Raw genomic sequence first — 24761 nt, 5'->3', positions numbered from 1 at the left:
TTCTGCAGTGCACATTCATATCAGAGGCTGGGACGATTGTGCTGAGCTGGGACAGTTGGCCTGATCTATTAGCTGGCAGAAGGGCCTGCAGGGCCAAAGACACGGAGCTGAACTCAATTGCCCTGGCGGACCCTTTCTGAATTCCATTTTATATTTTCTTTTTTTGCCTCTGGTTTAAGGACCTTCTTTAAAACTCTCACTAATCATTTAAAAATAAAGAAAAAAAACGCTGATTAACAGAATTTGAGAAGTGTCACGTGATAGTTAAGTGACTGGGGAAGAAAGGTTTAAGAAGCTGCAGTTTTTAAGTCTGGAGGGAAGAACCTGGAGGAGGGAATCAAATAATGATTTTTTAAGTACCAGGCACTTACTAATCAAGTGACAGGCACTTTGTGAACACTTAGCAGAGACCCAGTATTGAGCAGAGTGCCAAAGCTCTGCCCTAAAGCCATGAAGAATAAGACTGTAAGAAATAAGTGCATAGTGATGTAGAAGTGATTTAAGGTAGACACAAGAAAGGACTTCCTGAAGCTAAAAGCAACTCATTGCAGAACTGAAATCACAGGGAGGTCAGAAGGAAAAAACAAGTATGACTCAGGCCCTTTATAAGCTTTTTTTGGTTGAAGAGTCAGGATTGCTAGGTACAGAGTCTAGCAGTGAACTCAGGTGCCCAGTTGTGCTGTGGTGGTCTCCAAAGGGAGTCGGTGGGGCAGAGGAAAAGAGTGGTAGCTATGTATTCAGGAGTCCTGTGGAGGAATCAGCTCCATAGGCTCTTCGAGGACAGATAATAACCAAGTTCAATCCAACTTTGCACCCCTATCAACAAGAGGGTGCCTGGCGAACTTAGCGCCGACTACAGGATAAATGACCAAAGACAGCTCTTGAAAGATGAGAGGGCGAGAGTAGCATGGAAGGCTATACGGAGTGTGCTTTGGGCAGAGGCACATGGGGTACAAATGGGAAGAGGAGGAGCTTGGTGAATGTCGAGGGGCACTGGTATATGGAGGTCCACAAAAGTCAGGCAGAGAAACAGAGACTTGCCATGGTGGGTACCATTTTAGGCTCCTGAAGGGGAGACAAGAAAAGATAGAAGTAGCGGTTTTGGAATGTTAAGTTTCCTAAATGTGAGCAGGATGGAATGGAAAGAGAAAGCAGGGGGGAAAAAAGACAGCTTGGTCCTTCACGGTTTCTGTATACCACTTCACCCTGTGAATTTACTTTGGAGTACTGACCACAAATTAAGCATCCATCTGTTGAAATGCCGATTGCTTCCCCCCATCCCCCATCACCAACAGACTATCAACCCACTGAGGGTAGGTGTCCTATTTGTCTTGTTCTCTGCTGAATTCTTAGCAGCTCGTATAGACTGTAGCATGCAGCAGTGCTCTATAAATATGTATTGAATGAATGAGTATACTAAACCAGGAATGGGAGATGAAGTTCTAGACTACAGGTCAAAGTCCTGAGCTCTTCATCTCTGGTAATCTTAGAGAAGAGCCAAGTTGTCTAACTAGCTGGACTAGTTAAGAATGCCTTCTGCTCAGGGATGGATAGATGAAGCCCCATTGTGCCTTCCAACCCAGTGGACTTTGGATTTTATCCCAAGATGTCCAATGTGAGGCATCTAGTCATGCCAGGCACACCTCAGGGCCATGAAATGTTTCTTCCAACTGATACTTCCCATCTGAGATGGGGAGTTGTGAATCCAAAATTCTTAAGATACCATAACTGGACAGCACAGCTAGGCAGTGTCATTGGTTCAATTAAAACATTTTTGACAGCTTATCAAGTGCTTGCTACTATCCAGTGAGTGCACTGAAGGGAAGATGCGTAGCATCCTACAAGGACAATAGAAAGGAGAAGGGTTTCATTAACTCATGTAGGGTCTGTTATACCTGCTCATTTCTCCACTGGTATTTCTGTGGGAGAGGCAGAGAGATGTATCCTAGAAATATGCCATTTCTGGAGTCTTCAGGGCTTATTTAACTTCGTTACCTATAAATGTGAAGCCTTCAGCAAGCAACTGTACTTCTCCAAACCTCAGCTCCTCACTTGTGAACTGAAGATAATAATAATAATGGTTATAGTAAGAATTATTACAAAGCACTTTACAAACAGAAAAGTGTCAGATACATCTATTATTTCAGTTTTTCTTGTTTTCTTTGGGGACTCACCACCAGCCACTAAGTCAATTATTGTCATTTTTTTGCAAAAACTCCTATCTGTAAGCTCACTTCTAACATCACTTACAGAACAAACCAAATATTCTTCTCCCAAGTTCTCTTTTACTACCACTTGCAGCCACAAAAATTGGCAACTTGGGTTCACACTTACTCTATTTCCTTTGTGTATATTTTATTTTTGTTTTGACAATTACTATAGTCTATAGAGATTTTTCTTATGTAACAACATTGCTCTGGTTTTGAGTAAAACTATTGCAGAATTTTAATTGTCTGGGATATCACACATGTCCTCTGATCTAAATTTTGCAAAAGTGCATGATACATGTGCTGACTATGAAATGGAAGGCTCTCCATTCTGTTTTATGTTTTTTATTTGTTTTTTTTTTTTTTAGACGGAGTCTCGCTCTGTTGCCCAGGCTGGAGTACAATGGTGCGATCTCAGATCACTGCAACCTCTGCTTCCCGGGTTCAAGTGATTCTCCAGCCTCAGCCTCCCAAGTAGCTGAGATTATAGGTGCTTGCCACCATGCCCAGCTAATTTTTTGTATTTTTAGTAGAGAGGGGGTTTCACCATGTTGGCCAGGCCAGTCTCGAGTTCCTAACCTCAGGTGATCTGCCCACCTCAGCCTCCCAAAGTGCTGGAATTACAGGGGTGAGTCACCGTGCCCAGCCTCCATTCTGTTTTAAAATTCTAAGTCAGTTTTTAAATAAGCTCAAATGGTCCTACACTCATTCATTCATTTGTTCATTCATTAAATAAATATTTATGAGTTTTGGAGCAGACACTGTTGGCACCTTGCCCACATCCCTTCTGCCATTCCTGTGCATATCAACAGCCTGTGATTGCAAACACTAGCAACCTTCTTCCTAAGTGCTTTCTCTGAGGTATGGGCTGGAAATACCAGGGAGCTAATGCCTCCAGGAGCAGCCTTCAACCAGTGATGAATAGGAATTGGTGAATAAGTACTCTGCTTCCTTGCTTCTCAGTTTGGAAAGAAGAGAGTTCCTCAATGGGATTACATGTCAGCTACTCACAGTGGTAACTTGCTGTTGATGCACTGTTCACTGACTCTCTTACATTCCCTGTCTCACTTCCCCACTTCTCTACTGGTGATTCCTGGGCTCACCTTCCAACTGCTTTCACTCCAACCCTTTTTTTCAGGGTCTGCTTCTGGGGAGATCTAACCTAGGGCGAATTCTTACCAGGACAAAGGCATGGGACTACGTGTTCTTAATTAGACATTGGGTAGAGCCACTGACCCTAACGAATCCACAGTTCAGACAGGGAGATGATATGTGTGCAGAAATGCCAACATGAACATGCACATCTCATTCTTCTAACATTTAAAAATCCTGCTGGGTCTCTCTCTCTCTCTCTTTCTCATGCACTCAGGTGTGCATGTGCACATGTACACACATACACAGATACACACACACACTCCACTCTGATTCACATGACTATTGTATTTAGTGGTATGGTAGAGCCAGCCTGCTTATGAAAGCTGATTGTTACATTTTTAGGAATTTTTCCAGCAGTTTGTTAAACATGGTCATTATTAAAAATTAAATTATATAAACTTAAAATGAAATAGATCATATTAAAAACAAAGGTAATAAATACTCAAAATCATCGCTTCCTAATTACTACATTTTACTGTTATCTATACTCTTGGAATGATTTGTGTCTCTTGTATTTTTATGGTAGAAATAGTAGACAGTGGTGTGCTACTGCAAATTTCGTCCCATCTTTGCCTTCAATGACTCCATAGCTTGAAATCAATTGGCTCAATGGGAATATTTACACCACAGAAACTGGCAGATGCTGTAAATCAGGGAGTGCCCCCATCCCCATCTACACCTCTGAGAGCCAGTTGTTAAATATTTACCAGCACATCATCAACCATGTCTTGCCTGGAATCTTGGAACAGTCTCCTAATTTGAGTCCTGAATCCTCCATTACACCGTCCAATCTATCCTGCATATTGCTGCTAAAGTGATCTTTGAAAATGCACATCAGATTGCATCATTCTTCTGCTTAAAGCTCCCACCCAACCTCAGCATTCCATGGTATCCTCAGGCCTCCGTGGTCTGGGACCTTCCTGCCTGCAGACCCCCTTCCTATCTCTCCCTTCCACTTGTCCATGAGCTCCAGCTACACAACCTTCTTTCTGTTCCCTGAACCAGCTGCTAAGCTCCTCCCTGACCCAGGATTTTTGCACTTACCCTTCCTTTTCCCAAGACAAGATCAGCTTCTTTTCATTGTTTAAGTTTCAACTCAACCATCACCTCCTCAGAGAGGCTTTCTCTGTCCATCTTCTTCACATCCACTGCACTCACCGTCTCCAAATCCCTGTCCCTCTCCATCGACTGAGCCCATTCTCATTTCCTTGTAGCCCTTTGCACCACTTCTATTAATCTTACTTATTTATTGGTTGCTTTGTCTACTGTATCTCTTCCCACTAGAATGAGCTCCGTGAGAGAAGGCCCTTCTTTTGTTCATGGCTCCCTCCCCAGCACCTAGAACAGTGACTGACACATAGTGGGTCCTCAGCTAGATTCATCTGTTGGAAGAATGGATGTACACTCCTTCTACCTTCTCCACTCCCACTCATTTCTTAGCCCTCCATGATCTGGTGGTCTCCTTATCAAATGCCCCTCCTCTAAAGCTGTTTCCCCAAGGTCCCTGGTGACTCCTGGGTTGCCATGTGCGCCGGTCTTCATCTTGCTGGATTTTCACATTTAACAGTGTTTACCATCCCCCAATTCTTGAAACTCTCTTGCCTCACTAAGGCCATCCTCACCTGATTTACCTTTTCCTTCTCTCCCTGGACTCAGTAGTTGATTGCATCACTGGTGCCATTGCTTTACCCCTCCTTGTATTTCCCGCCCCTTGAATCTGGGCTCACCTATCCAATATACCTCGTATATGTATTTCTGCTTATTTTCTTTTCCTTCAACCATCACCATGAGAAGGGAATGCCCCTTGTAGCTTGCTGATCACAGGAAGAGGGGGTGAGCCAGGTGCATCAGAGCTTGTAAGGTGTCCCAGCCCAGCTCAGGCTGGAGGTGAGCTCCCAGGCCATCCAGAGACCTATGAGTGAGCCAACCAAGATCAGCCAAGCCTCAGCTGACCCACAGATGTGTGAGCTCTAACAATAAACCATACTTGTTTTAAACCACTGAGTTTAGGAGTAGCTTGTTACATAGCAAAAGCTGGTTGATACATACTCTTTCATGGGTTTTTTCCTTTCTCTGTTCAGGACTCAAGCATTTTATCCTGTTCCCATCCACATGCAAATGCCATGCTATCCACTGGGTATGGTCATTTCTGTTCTTGGGGTCTGAACCTCCAAGGGTATGCTTAGGTTTCCTAATTGCATCACTGACCCTGACATCAACCACTGAGCCTCAGACCTACAGAAACACTGTCTCCACCTGGATTTTCCTCAGGCTCCTGAAATCCAACATGTCAAAATACAATACAACATTTCCCCCAGCTTCTGTACTCGACCTGTTCATTCCTTTCTGTACCCTGCCCCAGCAGTGACACCACCATGCTCCCTATCACTCAGGCCAGAAACAGGGGCTCACAGGTAACCCCTCCCTCCTTCACACTTGCTGATCCCCAAGCCTCACTTGCTACTACTTCATGTCCTAATACCCCTCCTGAAGGACCTTGCACCTCCTACCCCTGTCACTGCCCCATTCCAGCCCTTGTCACCTCTCACCTGAGCTACTGTGGGTCTTCCAACCCTGCAGGCCCCAAACCTAGCATCCACCCAAAATGTAGAATGGCAAAGGAGTCATAGCAGCTGTCATCAATCACAAACCCTTCCTTGAGTTGCCACTCTCAAAGGATTAGGCTCGAACCTTGCCCGTTCTACAGGCACAGCACACCTTCCGCAACCTGGTGCTGAATGCAAGAGTTATGCCATGAGCCCTGGGGCCCAATGTTCCTCCTCCAACGAGCCCTGTGACATAGACAGGTTCCTTGATCTCTCTGTGCCTCAGTCTCCTCATCTCTAAAATGGAAATAATAACTCTGCCTCCCTTATAGGGTTGTACTGAGAGTTAAATAACCTTACATATTTGTAGCGTGTCTCAAATGGTACCTGGCACAAGAGACCTAAACATGTTCTATATTATCACAGTGGCTTTTATTTTCACATGATATTTTATTGTACTTGTCATTTGTCATCTTTTCATCATTGTTGACAAAGCAAAATCTCTTTTTAAATTGTAAGGTATAATAGATTCTCATCTTTCTGTCTACTCTTTCAGATAATATTTGCAATTTATTGTCATGAGTTAATGGATCATATTAGGTAATTATTCTTGTATGTTTAATTTTTTCTAATAATAATGCTTTGTTTTTAATATGCAACTAAAACCAAATGCTTCCTTTTTTTGAGTTAGGTTGATTGAAGCATAATTTGCTTCCAAACCAAATGTATCCTTTTTAAGAGTGTACAATCGGATGAGTTTTACCACAGCCATGTAACCATCACTATAATCCAGATATGAAACATCTGCACCACCCCAGGGAAGTTCCCTGTTTCCCTTATGATCACCTGTGCAGAATCAGCTCTTCCCAGCCTCTCCCTCACCCTTCAGGCTTGCCAACAACCGAGTTGTTCAATAGATAAACTGAGATGATGTGATCTCAGATCATCCCCCCCACCCCCACTCCCCCTCTCCTCCTCCTCTTTCTCCTTCTCCTTCTTCTTCCAACCTGGAACTCCTGGGCTCAAGCAATCTTGCTGCTAGCTGGAGCTGCAGGGGCACACCACCACACTTGGCTAACATCATGCCTTACTTTACCCATGCTGTTCCTCGCCAGTGTGCCCTTTTTGGCCTGACTACCTTCCACTTCTTCAAGCCTCTGCTGTCACCCTCTGCTACCCTCAGGGTGGGGTAACTCCCCTGGCCAGGGGCTCCCAACTGCTGACTTTGAGTTGAAATGACCTGTTCCCATCTGAGAGCCCCTCACTGCACTACCATTGGGGGATGGCAGGGACCTGTTTCCTAGGATCTGGCCTGAATCTGGCACTGGGCAGCTAGATCCTGGAGGCTGGACTGTGGGATGGGCTTTCTCATGCTGCTGGAGGGCTGCATGATTTAGCAGAAGACTTGAGCCTGGGGGGATGCCTCTCACTCTTGCCACAGGCAACCCCTGTCCATCTAGTCCTGGGTATGAATCTGGTTTTTCCCAGATACGCCTTGGGAGAGCTGAGGAGGCTGCAGGGGGTTAAAGATGGGTGTCCACAGGCACATCAGTGGCTGTCAAAGTCGGGCCACCCTGAGGGTGGGCAGATCAGCCCTGACAGAGCCTGGTACAGCAGGACTGATTTCTTTGCTCAAAGGGCATGAGGATGATGAGGCTGGAAGTCTTCACAGCACATTGGGGCTGACTGTGGGCAGACAAGGGGCAGGGACAGAGGAAATGCAAAGGCTTAGACAGGGCTGCTCTTCCATCCCGAAACAAATATTGTGTTGAGGCCAAATCAAATGTTAAGTTATGTGAGGGACTAGACAGGGAGTCCCTTTTCTGTAAACACTCCTCACTCCTAAGGACTTTGTAATGTTACCGCTCATGGGACAATATTTACAGAACATGTATATTCACAGAGCCTCTATTCTGTGCAGGTGCTGTGTCAGACGCTGGTTCATAGTGTGGGAGACACTGCTGTGGCCCCTGATGTGCCTCTGGGCACTCACCATTCTGTCAAGGGCTTCTTGCTGCAAGGCTTTCTCCAGCTTGAGTGGGCGCAGGGGTTAAAGTCCCCCCAGAAGGAGCTGTTAACCAGTGAGGACTGGGAGTGGGTGGACGAATAACCAGGTCCTCACCCCTCAGCTGGGACACCTCTGGGGTGTGTTCTACAGTTTCACAGCATCCCCAGAGATGCCAAGCCCTGTGTGCCCACACCAGTCACAGGCTTGATGTTGGTCCTCTTACTGGCTCTTTCTCATCCCACTCCTTCACCAGTGTTTCTTATGATTATCCCCCAAATGAATGATTGAACAAAACCCACTGCCAAGATCTGCTTCTGGGAAAAGATAAAAACAGTGAACAGGATAAAGGAGGTCCCTGCCCCTGGACAGGCCCTTGAGGGCAGCTGGGTCTTCACTGGACCTATGTGTCACTCTAGGTTGCTTGCCCAGCTTAGCACTGTATACCAGGCACTCCACAAACACCGGTGAATGAATGAATGAATGAATGAATGAATGAATGAATGAATTTCCTCCCTAAAACTCAGAGGAAGGAGTGATTGTCCAGAGAAGTACACCCTCCAGGGTATGTTCAGAAAGGTTAGATGGCCCAGCCCTGGTCAAGTAGGACTCACTGGTAGCAATTGCCAGCCAGAAGCTGGGATTCTTAACTTTCATTTGAAGCCGGGTCTCACTGCTGGAAAATGACTGAGTGTTCCAGAGTTAATCCAGGTTAATTCCTGTTGATTAATCATTAATGGGCTGAGGAACCGCCAAGATTAAAAATAGGAATGAACAGTTTAATTTCAACCCAATCCCTCTTTATTCCCCATGAAGGCTTGTATTTTTCACATCTTTCTAACAACAGCTAGTACAGTACTAGTGACAAATGGGGGCGGGGAAGATTGAAAATTATCCAAGAAATAGATGTTAGGTAGGGGATTCTGCAGCAACGGGAGCTGGGGAAGTGGTGTGGGGCAGTCTAGGCAGCCTTTGGTCTCTCAGAATCCAAAATTCCAAAGAAGCTGTCTTTGGCTTATGTTCAAAGGGTTGGCTTTAAGAGACGCTGACATAATGGTTAAAAATCAAGCCTAAAATTATTTTAATTTAAAGACTTGATTGATTATGAAGACTGAGTGTTGGCTGATACTGGGGAGAAAGTTAGGGAATGAGGAAGTACCAGTTGCTCCGTTTTGTGTGACACAGGTGAGTTTTCTTAGGTCAGAACCTCTCACCTTCCCCATCGCATGGAATAAAAGGCCACAGAGGGAATTGTAATTATTGCTCTGCCGGCTGTGGTTTGGATGAGTATGTTAAACAGACCGTGCCTCAGTTGTACCCTCCCTAACAACGAGGGCGATGACATCCTCTTCAATTCCTTGTGCACCTTCTGGCTCTTCCACCCCAATTCCTCCATGTACTCAAGGAAATTCCTTCTGGTGCTGATTGCAATCTCTTCGATGATAAGAACTCGTCCTCCCTGGGCTGATCCCCAGCAGAGCTTGTCCTCATACCCCGCGGCCCGAGGGGGCGCTGCTTCGGGGGAAGTTACTTGGGTTTAAATAACGCAGCTTCCTTGGCTGTTCGCGGTTGCGCAACCCTGTTCAGCCACCGCCATGTCAGCCCAGCGGTATCCAGAGGCGCAGGCCCGGGGCCGATGGGACCCGAACCTTTTGCTTCCCGCCTAGGCAAAGCCGGCTCGTAGTCAGAGACTGCTGGGAGCGCCGCGGGACCAGAGTGGGCGGAGCTGGCCGCAGACCCCCCCCTCGGTGGGCGGGGCGTTCCTGCTCCGCCCCGCCCCGCGCACAGCCGAGCGCCGCGCCGCTCGGCCCCGCCCCTCCCCGGCCCTGCCCCCTTCACCTCCCTGCAGCTCCTCCCCTCTCCCATTGGCTGAGGTGGAGACCCTCCTCTCTGCCCAATGGCCGCCGCCGCGGCTCGGCCGTCCGCGTCCTGACTGGCCAGCTACAGACAGAGTGGCGGGGTGCGGACCAATGGGAAGAGGCGGCTCGATGAATGGCTGGCCCGGGTGGGGAAGGCAGGAGGCGGCGATCCCGGCGGAGGGGGCCGTTAGCCAGCTCCGAGGCAGAAAGTGCCACGACTCCACACGCGCGCACGCAGCCAACGAGCGGCCGGAGCGGACGGCGGACCGGGCGGGCGGCGTCAGGGTCGCGGCGTCTACAGCTGCTCGGGGGCGGTTTCTTGGTGGAGGCTCGGCCGGCTCCTCTCTCCCGGCTCCGCGGCGGCGGCGAAGGCGGCGGCTCCTGCCCTCTCGCTCTCCCTCTCGTGTCTCTGGCTGCAGGTAAGAAACTTGGCCGGGCCCTGCAGCTGCCGCGCGCGGGCCGGGCCGTCGAGGGGCCGGGGCCGGCCGTGCTGCGCAGCGAGTGACACGTCTCCTCGGCGGCCCCTCCCCCGGCCCGCCCGCCGCCCGCCGCCGCGGCCGTGCAACATCGGGGCCGGGGTCTAACTCGGCGCGGGGGTGCCGGGCGAGCGCCGTGCAGGGGCGTAGGCAGGGCGCGCCCCGTGGTGTGGACCCCGCGGCCCTCACCGTCGGGGGTCTTGCGGCGGCAGGCGGGCGCGACGTGGCGACCCCTCCCTGCCTCTCTCCCTCCCGGCAGGGCCGTCGGTCCGGCCAGCGCGCTCCGAAGTTGGGCGAAAAAAGTTGGCGGCGGGGCGGGGCGGCGCACAGCTGGCGGAGGAAGGGGTTAAGTTTCGGGAAGCAGCCGGATGACGTTGCCGGGCTGGAGTCCGGGCCGGAGGGGTGGGGGTGCGGGCGGAAGGCGGCAGAGGCCGGCCGAGGGGAGGAGGGCGGGATTGAATGGGGGCCCGCGGGCCGAGCGCGCCGGTCCCGGGCCGCGGCCCGCTGGTGCTTCGCGGAGTTGGGACGGCTCCCGACGGGGTGGGCCGGGGTCGCAGGGCTCGCGGGGCCGGGACCCGGGGTCTGTCCATGGCACGGACGCCGGGCGGCCGCGGTGGCAACTTCCCGGAGTGCGGGAGGCGGCTCCCTGCTCCCCCTGGTGGCGGGGCTGGGGCCACCGTTTCCCCGACTAGGCGGCGCGGAGCCTGGCTCGAGGGCTCCCGGCGGGGGGACGAGGGCATCCGGGGCCCGGCCCGCCCCGCCCGCGGCCACGATGAATGGGCCGGCGGTGCCAGCCCCGGGCGGAAGCGGACACCTCCGGGCCGGCCAAACGCGCTGGCACCCGGCCTGGCGCCCGCCCCGGCCCGCCCGGCTTCCCCGCTGCGCCCTGAGTAGGGGAGGCAGGCCGGGGTCTGCGCTTCCAGTGGGGCGCCCGCGATGCTTCAAGAACCCCTCCCCGGGTGATAAGTCGCGAGTTTTAGCTCTACAGTGTCCCGGCCTGCGAGGGTGACACCGACCAAATTGTTTCGTTCGGGGTTTCCATTTCCCCGTCTGCAAATCGGGGCTCCTGTTGGCTTCGATTTGCGAGAAAAGCTGTGGAGACCCAGCACTTGTAGGAAGGAGCCACAAGTGTTGGCTGTTCAGTTGGGATGCGTTTGTAGGGAAGTGCGGGACACGGGAGGAAGGTGGGGCCTGGCTCCGGCACTGCGGCGGGCACGGGGCTGCAGAAGTAGCACAGCCAGGGTTCTACACCCGGGGCCACGTACTGGCCGCCTACTCGCAGGTCCCATGGCCCCTATAAACGCGAGTTTCTTATCTGTGGCCTGGAGACAGCACCACCCACTCACAGGGTAGGGAGCCACGCCGGGAAGTGCTGGGACCTTGTACAAACAGAAGGCAATTTGGCAATTACTCTGGGAGGTCAGAGGTTAGGAGAGACTGAGAAGCACCAAGGAAATGAAACTCTGAGGGACCTGGGGAGCCTCTCACGTCACGGCTCAGCTATTCACTCTGTGTGCTGAAACCTTCAGGGTAGGGGCCATCTGGATGGCATTTTCAGGAATTTGGAGAAATAGGTCTAGTAGGGCCTTACATCTCACATTAGATACCTCTTCAGAACTGGGTGTCCCCAGAGACCCAGGACGTCTGTCCGGCACTCCCAGGAAGAACAACTGCGAAAGTTACCCGGCCCTGTGCAGCTGGGGGACATTCTCCCACTGCCCCGGCCTCCCTCCTCACTTTCCTTGTTTGATTTAACTTCCTGTTAATCCGACACCTAGAGAAATCTGTGACCCTGCAGCATGCCACTTACTGTGTGATGTCTTGACTCGTTTATGAACTTGCCAAAGGTCACTCCCACTATGATCTGCCAACCTCTTTCCCTTCCAGAAAGAAGCTTCCGGTTCTGAGGTCCTGGAGGTGCCATTTCCCTCTCTCTTGAAGCAAAGGCGGGGGCAGACCTCCTAGTAGGTGAAGTTTTCCTTTTGCGTGGAGCACCGCAAAGCCGGCTTACAGGGCTCCTGGGCCAGTGGAGGCCTGGAGGAGGCTAAGGTTGGGGGAAGGGAGACCAGAAAGGGATCTTGGGGTTTAGAAGCAGAGGTTTAGAGCTCTAGGCACTGTAACAACTCTTACCTTTCGTACTTAGGAATCTGTCTCTGAACATTTACAGAGAGATTAATAAGTTACAGTGGTATGGTGTATGAATATTTTTTGGTGATGGGAGAGTTTTAAATAAATCTTAAATCAAGTCACATTTGAGCAATTATGCTCTTTGCTGAAATGAGCCCTAACTCAACAGGCTGCAATAATTACATGGCACCAAACTCAGTTTAAATGGTTGAATGCTAGTGATTGGAGTATTGGTTTATTATGTAGCAGGGACACTTTTTAAAAATGTTGGGACCCAGACTCTTCTTGTCTTTTTAGCCCTGGGAATTTTAACTAATAGATGAATGACACATAGAGGATCAGCAGTTCTGTTGAGACAGCAAGTTTTTCTTTGCTAAAACCTTGTTTCAGGAGAAACAAAAATAATGGTCAAGTCAGAATGATGAAGGCGGGGACTGTGATGTCCATCTGTGCATGCTGGGCCTGCAGTGGTTAAGACCTGGCCTATAACATCATAAATATTATCACTTCAGGTGACAGCCGTAACATGTTAAAACTATTCCCAGCTGTCTCATCGGATAAATGAAGCTGAGTCCAACTTGGTTTTTAAGGTTCACTTTTTAGAATCAGATTCCACAACTGTGGTTTACATTTAGGCCTTACAATAACTCTGTTGTAGAGGGTAGGAATGATTGTCACCCATTCAGTGGATGAGAAGGTGGAGGCCCTGCCGGGCAGGAGGTTGTCAGGCCAGTTCCTGTTGCCTGGTTGCTAGGCAGTGCGGGCCCAGCCTTCCAGATGTTCCCTCCTGGCCGTACACCTCCACCTTCCTGGAGCAGTAATTACCTAAGGGAAGACACAGAACTTAAAGATCAAAATTAAGAGCTTCAGTGGCAGGAAGGTGGGGAGGCATTTGAAAATCTGGCAATGCAGAAGGTGTTTTTCATTTCATCTTTTTCACCAAGGGTCTCCTGTGTGGTAGGCATTCAAACACTGCAAGTGAGACCTAGTTCTTGCCTGAAAAAGCCACTGTCTAGAACTGTGTTGTCCAATACAGTCGCCACAAGTAGCAGTTTAAGTTTAAAACAGTTCAAATTAAGTAAAATTAAAAATTCAATATCTGAGTCAAATTAGCCACACTTCAGGTGCTCGGTAGTCACAAGTCGGTCAGTGTGGGTGTAGATGGTTTCCACCATCACAGAAAGTTCTACTGGACAAGCGCTGGTCTAGAGGCAGCTGGTGTTCTCTAAACATTCATGTCTCTGTTCCTCTTGATCATGTGGTAATATGTTGAACCACACGAAATTGCCCATTCTGTAGGTCAAAACCAGTTGACTAGTGGCAGTCGATACACTTCATCTGATAAGATCTCACCCTGAGAAAGCATTAGTCCCGCCTCTTTGCGTTCATGGTAAACTGCATTCCAAGAAAAAGGAGTGGGATGGGGGCTGCACAGATGGTGGCCCTGCCCTGGAGAGATTTTTTTACCCAATGCCCTCAGCATCAAAATGGTGACTTGTAACAAAGACAGAAAATAAATAGATATTAGGTAGAAAGTGATGGCTTGTAAGGGAAAGTAAATATTTAATTCTAAGTGACAGTGCCTAGGCAAGGAGGCACTCTCACTTAGCTTATAGAAAATTAGTTCAGGGTCCTCCTAGGAGACTGTTTTCTTAGGCAGACAAATTCTGCCCAAGTCTCCTGAAGCCAAAACCAGACATATCTGTGTGTCCTTTATGTGCATTCAGTAACATATGTGTTCCACCCGGACAGTGGGCAGCAACTTTAACTTATCAAAAACATTTTGTGATCTCTAACTTAGATTTTTTTGGCAAGACTAGAATACCTGTCCAGTCCCAAAACCTTTTCAGTTCCAAAGTGTTGGAGTTCCAGTGTTCTTGGGTGTCATAAATTGGTTCCTACACCGGTGACTATTTACACAGCTCTGTTATTCTCCATTTAACTTTTTTTTCTTTTTTTTGAGACGAAGTTTCGCTCTTGTTGCCCAGGCTAGAGTCCAGTGGCGTGATCTCGGTTTACCGCAACCTCCACCTCCCGGGTTCAAGCGATTCTCCTGCCTCAGCCTCCTGAGTAGCTGGGATTACAGGCATGTGCCACCACGCCCGGCTCATTTTGTATTTTTAGTAGAGACGGGGTTTCACCATGTTGGTCAGGCTGGTCTAGAACTCCTGACCTCAGGTGATCTGCCCTCCTCAGCCTCCCAAAGTGCTGGGATTGTAGGCATGAGCCACCATGCCCGGCCTCCATATAACTTTGAAAGGATAATTGGGCAGTATTGGGGAAGAATTTTTGAATTCTTGGTTGTACTTCTGGGCTCATCTTAGTATTAGTACTCTGTAAAGAATAACATAAAACCAAAGTTTAACTTTAAAGGAAGAAGCTGAATGATGGACAGCCACTTGATCTCTTTCTGGTCAGAAAGGAGGCCCACTGAGACTACTGGAAGTTACCGACTATTTATAGTGATAATGAATATCATCTGCTGACTCAAAAGTTGGAATAAAAGACCATCTTGAATTCAAATCTTTAATTCTCTACCCTGGGCAAGGTATAAGCAAACAAGGTCTGTTAGGCTGTCTTGAGAGGAATTCCAAACTGGTGCCCTGTGTGAACTGAACTTGGCCTCCATATGCAGTTTGTTTCGCTGACCTCATGTTACTAAGCAATTGAGTCACCTTTTAAAACTGGAAATTTTTAGTTTTTTGTTTTTTTTTTTCATTAAAATCTAGATTTGTTTGGGCTGGGCACAGCGACTCATCCCTGTAATCCCAGCACTTTGGAAGGCCAAGGCTGGTAGATCATTTGAGCCCAGGAGTTTGAGACCAGCCTGGGCAACATGGCAAAACCCCATCTCTATAAAGAATACAAAAATTAGCCAGGCATGGCGGCATGTGCCTGTAGTCCCAGCTACTCAGGTGGCTGAGGCGGGAGGATCGTTTGAACCTGGAAGGTGGATGTTGCAGTGAGCCAAGATCACACTACTACACTCCAGCCTAGGCGACAGTGAGACTGTCTCAAAATAAAGAAACCAAAATCTAGATTTTTGGGTTCTCTGGGAGAAAATGGGAATTTCTGGCTATACCAGGTTGACTTTCTTATGTGGCAGCCGTGGACTGTGGTTGTCCTCTCTGGGCGGGGCCTGCGCTCTCAGTGCCCAGCATCCTACCCCAATTTATGTGACGTGCTTGGGTATTGGCAGTCCCTCAGGGGCTGGGGGCTGTCCGGTGTGACCGGACTAGTCATCAGCATGTCCCATGGAGCTGCTGTGTGGAGCAGTGGGAGAAGCACTGGTTGAGTGTTCTAATCCCTGGAATAAGTGAGTGACTTTGGACACGACTTCTTTTCCCTGGGCTTCAGTTTCCTCCTCCTATAAACTGAAACTAGGCCGGCTAGCTCCACTTTTCAGGCTGCAAACCTCGGTTTATCCTTAACTCCTCACCGTCTCATACCCGTACCCTGTACACAGCAGGTCCCATCAGCTCTACCTTCTGGACAGAGCCAGAGTGAACGTTCTCACCACTTCTGCCTTCTCCCTGGTCCAAACAGCTCTTACCTTTTGATTTTTTGTTTCTGAGAGGGTCTTGTTCTGTCACCCAGGCTGGAGTACAGTGGCGCAATCACTGCTCACTGCAGTTTCAACATTTCGGACTCAGTTAATCCTCCTGCCTCAGCCACTGCTCACTGCAATTTCAACATTGCGGGCTCAGTTAATCCTCCTTCGTCAGCCTCCCAGGTAGCTGGTACCATAAGTGCACGCTACCACGCCCAGTGAATTTTTAAGTGTTTTTTTTTTTTGTAGAAATGGTGTCTCACCATGTTACCCAGGCTAGTCTTGAACTCCTGGGCTAAAGCAGTCCTCCTGCCTTGGCCTCCCAAAGTGCCAGGATTGTAGGCGTGAGCCAGCATGCCCAGCCTGCTCTCACCTCTGCCCTGGGCTACTTCACCAGCCTCCGGTGGGCTCACTGCCTTTGCCTATGAACCCCTTGCCTTCTAGTCTGTTGCCAGAGCAGACCATGTCACTCCTCTGTTCAAGACCCTCCTTGGTCAAGGTCTCCAGTGGCCTCTCAGGGCACCATTTTTGCTCTGGCTTCACTCCTGTCGTCTCCCTGCCCTCTGCTCCAGCCATGGTGGCCTCTGTTCCTCAGGCATGCTTCTGCCTCAGGGCCTTTGAGCCTACTTTGGCCTATCCCTGAGAGCTTTTCCTTAGATGGCACATGGCTGGCTCCCTCATCTCCTTCAGGCCTGTTGACTACCCTGTGTGGAGTGACAGCCTCTGATGCTCCCCCACCCCCATTCCCTGCCCCACTTCTCTGCATCACTTTCTCTTCATCACCACCTGACATGTCCCGTATTTGACTGACTTTGTCATCTCCCCCTCTGAAGCGTAAGCTTTACCAGTGCAGGGATGTAGCTTTTGTTTCCTGAGGTATACCCAGTGTCGAGGGCGGTGACTGGCATGCAGTAGGTGCCTATTCTTGCTGAGCTAATGGAGATGATTTTGTAGTGCTGGTGTTCTGTGAGTATATCATGTAGCCCGAAGGAGTCTGGATTCCTAGAGCATCAAACACAAACACAAAAACATATTCCAGAGCCAAATGCAAGTGAGGTTTTGATTCCCTCCAGCCTGGCTCCAGTTGAGAAATTGACAGTCACATGCGGCGGGCACTGTTAAATGTGGACATCCTGCTCTGCCAGTGGAGGCTGGGGTTTGAAGTGAGCCTTAGGAGGTGATGTGGATGTTGGCTCTCTCCTGGGAGCCCTCAGTCTCCAGCCTGGTTAGATTCATCCCAGTGTCTCTGGGAGTCCATCATGCATGGCACCTTGACAGGACTGGGCCCTTCCCAGGTGCTTGCACCAGTTCTGGGGAGGAGACTTGGCTGTGAGCATCCTTTAATTCCTTGTACAACCAACGAGTGTGAGGTGGGCCTTGCAGAGTAACTGAGCATCTCAGTGACGACACACTCACCAGGAAACAGAACATGTGTTTTGGGTGTGAACAGTGTGCTGGCTTGCTCTGAAAAGAGGATTTTGTATTTAGTGAGCAAAAGTGTTCCCTAGCGGGAGAAGGGAGAATTCTTATAGTTGGCATTACGTTTTCTTTTCTCTTGGTCAGTCCTCATCATGCTAGGAAGTGAGGGAGGGGACAAGGTTCGTCTCTTGCCTCACCTCATGGTGGTTTTCTTTTCTCAGAGGAATTTTGTGTGGCAGTCCGCTAAGCAGGAGGAGCAATGGCTGAGGCAGGGTGGTCTGGTTGGGAAGAGGCAATACCAGGTCCAGCCCCATCCTTCGTTTCTCCTCTTCTCTCCTGTTGATTTTAGGTGAAGAAGAGTAGATATTAGATTCCTAGCCCTTTCTAACGGGAATGTCCGACCTACTCATTTTACTTGGAAAGGTGAAAGACCCTTGTTCAAACTCAAGTGGTGTGTTTTTATGAAGTTCTCATTCAGTGATTAAAGTATACAGCTCAACTGCATTAAATTGGTTTTTAATTAAGTCTGATCCTGAATAGGAATTAGATGTAGCTTTAGTTTTATGAATACATTTTTATTTCCTTGGTAGTTCTAGGTATTTGTAGTAATTAGAAAGGAAAGTCTTAATTTTCAGAATAGTAATCACAGTGATTGAGGGGAGGAAGGAGTCAATGCTGAAGAATAAATGAATTATTGAAACTCTTAATGAAAAGTCATATTGGTGATGTGTCAAAGGACTCTTAAAAGCTCAACTTTAGTCACTGCTCTGAAGCTCAGCTAGTCTTTTCCTTCTTAAGTCATATCCCTCTTAAGTTGGAAGATCTGAAGACTTATTCTGTACAGTTTGATTTTTTAAAGGACTGCAGGTGGGCCGGGCATGGTGGCTCAGCCTGTAGTCCCAGCACTTTGGGAGGCTAAGGCAGGCGGATCACCTGAGGTCAGGAGTTCGAGACCAGCCTGGCCAACATGGTGAAACCCCGTCTCTACTAAAAATACAAAAATTAGCTGGGCATGGTGGTACATGCCTGTAATCCCAGCTACTCGGGAGGCTGAGGCAGGAGAATCGCTTGAACCAGGGAGGCGGAAGTTCACACCACTGCACTCCAGCCTGGGTGACAGAGTGAGACTCCACCTCAAAAAAGGAAAGAAAGAAAGACTTCAGGAGAGCATTGTGGCATGGCCACAGGATCATAAAGGGCTGTGGGTCCCACTGAGTCACTGCCCTGTCAGGTCAGGAGGTGACTGCCTGCCTTGACCCTGGCTCCAGTTACTTCCTGTCTGAAGGGAGCGATCCTGTGTGGGTGTGAGCGCTGGGAAGTGGCAGTAGTAACAGGGCTCCCTAACAGATTCTTCGGGCCTTAAAGATGTTCCTCCTCCAGGATCTGTGGGGCACGTTTTCCAAGGAAATATGACACACGTTTTAAACTCTTTCAAGTAAAATATATACAGAAAAATGCACTATCATGGGTCTACACAATAAGTATCCACAAACTAAACACGCCTGTTTAACCAGCAGATCAAGAAATAGATTATTCCCGACCTCCCCAACCTCCCTTTGTGCCCAGCTTCCAGCTGCTGCCCATCCCTGGGCAGGGAATACCTGCTCTCTTCTTAATACCAGTGATTGATTTTGCTGTGTTTGAACTTGATGTAAATGGACTCGAACGGCATATGCTCTTTCGTGTCTTTCACCCAACATTATGTGTAAGACTTGTCAGGTTGTTGGGGTAATTGTAGTTTGTTCGTTCTCATTGTTCACTATTCCAGCATGTGAATATATGAGTTTATTCATGTTACTGTAGGTGGCTACTTGGAGAGTTTCTGGTTTGGGGCTATTATAAATAATACTTATGTGAACAGTCATGCCACAGACTTTTGGTGAATGTCTATACACATTTCCATTGGGTCAGTACACCTAGGAGTGGAATTGCAGGACCAGAAGGAGGTAGGTGCTCAGCTTTAAAAGAAAGTGCCAGACTTTTTGTCTGAAGTGCTTGTACTAATTTATACTCCCACCAACAGTATATGAATGAGACCTTGGAATATATTATAAAGTGACTGATTCTAAAAGGGAACCAAAATGAATTTTGAGTTACTGCTGATAATAAATAAGAAATGACTCACTCAGGCTGAAGTTCTCCGCTGTCACGGAGATAGGATGTTTGGCTGACAGAATTCGTTAATCAAAGGTGGGCCTTTGCAAAGGGCTTGTGAGATGGTCAGATTTTATTGCTGATGAGCAGGTGATACTTCCTAATATAAACCTGAGTGGAAACGCAGCTCTTCTCAAAGGAGTTAATGGAAGGGAATTCAGCGAAGCTCATATCTTGAGATTGAATTCTTCATCAGAACTCTTCTCCCACAGAGTTAATTTCTTAAAAACAAAAGAACCAACCGTTGGGTACCAGACCTCATTTAGCTCTGGCCCATGCGTTTCTAATTAGAAGCTCTGCTAACCTCCAGGGTTTGGCGGTGTCGGGATACTCCTGCAGGAGCCCTTCCTCCCTGGTCCACCTAGTCATGAAGAATGGTATATCCAGGTCCAGAGTTGGCAGTAGTCTCCCTGGCACAGCCAGCCTCCTGGCACATGGCAGCCACGTGCTCCCTTTTCTTTGAAGAGCATGGTTGGCTGGGATTTGGTTTGGCTGTTGGGGGTGACAACACTGGGTTTCTGCTGATAGGATAGGCTGGGTGGCCTGAACCAGTCTTCTAATTTGCTGGATGGCCTGGACAAGAGGTAAATGACATTAGAAATACCTTCTGACAAGCCTAGAATGGAAGACACTGAGGCAGGCAGTGAAATGAGTGACCCAAGAGGATAAGGACAACCCTGAGGGCCTTTGGCGAAATGGGCAAACTCTTAAGTTCTGATAGCATCTCCAGGCACAGGGGCAGAGATTCATGCTGGCAGCGTGATAGGAAACGGGCTCCCTGAGTTGGAACCGCAAGGGGCCATGACACCTTCAGGGAGAAGGGGAGTCAGAGGTAAGCCCATTCTCACCCTACAGGCAGGGCAGGGAGGGGACATTCTGAGACGTGGGTATCACAAGTTGTCCCTCATGCAGATCCCGTGGCCTGAGTAGTGGGAAACTCCAAGCTGATTTGAAGATTCTTTATTTGAGAGTGGACCTGCACAGCTAGTACTCCTGGGCCAGTCCAGGGGCGAGCAGATCTTTGAAGGACTGCACCTTTATCCTGGGCTCACCAAATGCCCAGGTGTAATTATCAAACGAAAGAGAACAGTCCATAGTTAGGAACAACTAAATGCAAAGAATGAAAGCACTGAATGAGGACCAGCAGGAACAGATCTTGGAAAACGTAAGATAATGGACTTGTTGACAGAGATTTTAAAGGCCTTACTCAAACTAATAGGCAAGATTGAAAATATCTACGAAGAAGAGGAAACTATACAATGACCTAACAAATTTGAAAAAGGAACCAGGAACAACTTGTAGACATGAAAAGTTCATGTCTTTGTAGTAAAAATCTAACTGCTGGGTTTACTAGCAGATTACATAAAACTGAAGAGAGTGAATGAACTGGAAAGTAGAGAAGAAGAAATATATACAATTTATCTTAGAGAATCACGTAGATGAATAATTTGTAAGACCAATTAAGATTCAGAAAGAGTAGATTCAGAAGTGTGTCTAATTGAGGTTCCAGGAGAGGAGCGAGGACAGAGCCAGTACTTGAAGAGCTAATGACTGAGAATTTTGCGGAATGCATAAGACACCAAACCAAAACCCAAGCAGGATAAATAAAAATAAACCCACATGTAGACATTAGCAATACAGCAACTCGAGGGAAAAATTCAACAGCGAGAGTGAAAAGATCGTTTTAAGATAAAAACCCAAGATAGCTACTGACAGATCTTTGCTAAAGGAACTTCTCAAGGGTATTCTTGGAAGGAAAGTGATGGGAAGGGGAAAAAGATATAACAAGCAATGATGAGTAAAGAAAGTGGTAAATATTTGGACAATTCTAAATACATTCAAAAGAATAATGTTGGAGAGGCTGGAACAAGGATAAGATTAAATACATGAAAACAGTAACATCTAAGTTGGAAGGGATGATAGAATTAATGGGGGAGGGTAAAGATTTAACTTTGAATTTTGTGAGCGCTGTGTGTTACTTTTTTTTTTTTTTAAAGGTAATTACTAAAGAGTAGAAACAATGGAAAAAAAAAAAAAAGAGTCCTACAGTACTGATTTTAATGCCAGCCAACCTTGTTACAAAACTTGACAAGAATAGTAGGAGGAAAGAAAACCGTCAGTCAGATCTAATACCTGAAAAGAAAAACCAAATCCAGCAGTATGTATGACTAAATCGTTTTATCCTAGGAGTTCAAACCTGGTTTAACGTTTAAAAATAAGCTTATATTCACCTTCCACACCTACAGGTTATAGTAGAATAGTATGATTATCTTAATAAGTACAGATAAAGTATTTGATAAAATTCAACATGTACTTATGTAAACTAGGAATAAGAAAGCCACCTCTTTAACCTGATAAAGGATGCCTACAAAAAGGCTTAGCTAAACCTCACACTAAAGAGAGAGACACCTAAATCTTTCCCTTCAATATGAGAAAAACAGAATACTTGCTGTCATTCCTTCTCTTCAGCACTGTGTTGAAGGTCCTCCCCTGTGCAAAAATTCAAGAAAAATTAAGCAGACAATAGGAAATTGAGAAGAAAGGAACAAAACTGAGATTCATGTGCTTATATGTGTAGATTTTTTTTTTTTTTTTTAATCGACAGATATGTTACTAGAATTAGGCAAGTTGCTGTGGGGGAAAAAATCACCCTCCTGGAATCAGTTACGTTTCCGTATACCAGCAACAAGCAGAAAATGAAACTTCAGAGCTACCTTTAGAGTGTGAAAACTATGAAAAATTAAGAAGTAACTCTGAAAATATGTAAGACTCCATGGTGTGTATTATTTTCCATCTGGATACTTGGGGTGTTCTATTTAGATCTGATCCTTATAATGGTATACATTAGCACATATGATCCTGATATGATATTGAGTAGACGATTGATTCATCACTTACCATATTTCATGTGGTGAGGTTTGATTGGATACAATACAGATGAGATTGACCCCTGCTTTGGGGAGACAAATGTTTACCGCACTAAGAACTCCCTTTTGGGCTAGCACATCTTAACTGTTCATATCCATTTTGAGACATCAGTTCTTGATTCCTACCGCCTAGGCATGCTGTCTTCCTCAATAAGGTGAAGTCTGTAGGCTTCTTGGAAGTTCGCAGAAGATTTAGGTCTGTTTAAGTACCTACTTTCCAAAGACTGTTATTTGGAGAGACACCAAAAATTATCAATTCTTTATTTTTTTCCCCTTCAGGCATAGAAATTGAATCTGAAATGGCTGATGAATAAGCAAAGGCTTATAATAGAATACATTTCTATTTTTAGTGTTTCAGCTCTTCTTTAAAATGAGTAACATTGTTTCTTTAAAATAGGAAGTCCATTATATGTATCCTCTTAGAAATGAAATAAATTTTTTCAGACTCTGTCTTCGTTACTGCATTTTCTTTTTTTTTTTTTTTTTTTTTTTTTGAGACGGAGTCTTTCTCTGTCGCCCAGATTGGAGTGCAGTGGCACGATCTCGGCTCACTGCAAGCTCCGCCTCCCGGGTTCACGCCATTCTCCTGCCTCAGCCTCCCGAGTAGCTGGGACTACAGGCGCCGGCCACCTCGCCCGGCTAGTTTTTTGTATTTTTTTAGTAGAGACGGGGTTTCACCGTGTTAGCCAGGATCCCAGCACTTCGGGAGGCCGAGACGGGTGGATCACGAGGTCAGGAGATCGTTACTGCATTTTCTGTTAGTTTCTTTGGGTTAAAAAAAAAAATCAGAGATTACACTTAAAATTTTAGATCAACTGATCTGAAACCCACTTCTCCAACACTTAGAAACGTTACGTAGTTAGTAAGCACTCTTTACAATGCTTAGTAGTGCATTCACAAGGTAGGGAAAGATGACCAGAGTTGATAAGCCAAGGTTGCGGAGAGTGACTGGGGCCTGCAGTGAGCTGACCCTGGAACAGGGGTAGGAGTGTGGTATTATCAGTCGAAGTCATCTGAGTCTTTGGCTTTAACGTCCAGGGGGAATGGGATTTTGTCTGAGATTGGGAATGGGAACTGAGCCTTCTCTCACATCCCCCTGTAAGTCTTGAACCCTTGAAGGGCTCTACCCTCAATGGGAGGGCAGACTAGAAGGAACTCCTACCCAGTAGTAGCAAGGGGAGATGACAGGTAAGAATTTATCTGTTTTGTCCTGGGCAAGGGAGGCATGGTCTCCTGATAATTTGTAAGAGGAGACCATGCCTCCTGTAAAAGTTAGTCCCTGGCTGGTCTTCCCTGAGGGCCTAGTTGAAGCAAAGATAAAACAACTCATTAGAGGCAGGCCCACAACTCAGCCCATTAAGGGTTGCCAGTGATAGAGCCCCACCAAAGATATAATATAAAATTACTATTAAAGGTAGAAAAGAAGACAATGAAAATAGAAAAGCCAGTCAGACTTAAAAAACAAATTGAGTAACTCAAAGGACTGATTATAGAGCGGGTAAGATTTAGCTGAAGACTGGAGTGTAGGTCTAACGAGTTCTCCAAATGGTAGCACAAAGAGATTGAGGTCTAATTAGGAGCTCTACCAGGAAGGAATAGGGACCAGACCATTTTCCAAGTACTGAGTGGCCAAGGATTTTCCAGAATTGAAGAAAAACGTAACTCCTCACACTCAGTACAGTGAACCTGAATAAGTTAAATACACACTTAAAAACATTTTGCTGAGTCCTTAGAACCCCAGAAATGGGTCTTAAAAGTAATGAGAGATTAAAAAGATATTACAAGGGAATGACAAATAGACTGACAGTGTGTTTCTAAACATCCCATCAAGAAAAGGCTGGAAGACAAGTGAAATAATATCTTCAACGTGGTGAGAGAAAACTGTCAGCATGGAATTCTGTTCTCAGTTAATCCATGAAGGTGAAGTAAATTTTCTCAGGGCTTTAAGGACTGAGAAAGTTTATGAAGGAGAGATCCTTGCTGAAAGATCTACTCAAGGATGTACTTTGGCAAGACCCTAAAAAAAGGAATGAGATGCAAGAAGCAATGATGAGCAGATGGCCGGCGTTTGGGTAAACAAGCAAGTATCAGCTGTCCGGAACCAAACAACACTGACTAGTCCATATGTGTGTGTGTGATGGGGGCTCATGTCGCGGGGAAGGGCAGCAGACCTAAGACCTTGTAGGTGGTTTGACCCCTGGGGGGGCAGCTGGAGACATTCGTGAAGTTCAGTCATGTATGGATGTTAGGAAGCTGTGTTAGCATCACAGCTTGTAGGATGAAGCGATAGCAGTACTTAGGGAGAAATTTATTGCCTTAAATATTATTTGCTGCCA

The 24761-nt window shown here is 47.3% G+C and overlaps 1 protein-coding gene across 5 annotated transcripts in view; it reads left to right on the top strand.

The window, feature by feature from the left end:
* Positions 1–10089: 10089 nt before the first annotated feature.
* RRBP1 (ribosome binding protein 1) overlaps positions 10090–24761 on the top strand; it is a 68673-nt gene continuing 54001 nt past the window's right edge. For 4 of the 5 annotated variants that reach the window (XM_073008528.1, XM_073008527.1, XM_073008523.1 and 1 more), the window contains exon 1: positions 10090–10191. The gene's annotated coding sequence lies outside the window, so the exon portion shown is untranslated. Of the gene's footprint in view, positions 10192–12135; positions 12213–24761 lie in introns of all 5 variants that reach the window. The other variant, XM_073008519.1, reaches the window with a different exon arrangement.

Source organism: Chlorocebus sabaeus, chromosome 2, assembly GCF_047675955.1.
Source record: "Chlorocebus sabaeus isolate Y175 chromosome 2, mChlSab1.0.hap1, whole genome shotgun sequence".
NCBI lineage: Eukaryota > Metazoa > Chordata > Mammalia > Primates > Cercopithecidae > Chlorocebus > Chlorocebus sabaeus.
This window is presented reverse-complemented; position numbering and strand designations above follow the sequence as displayed.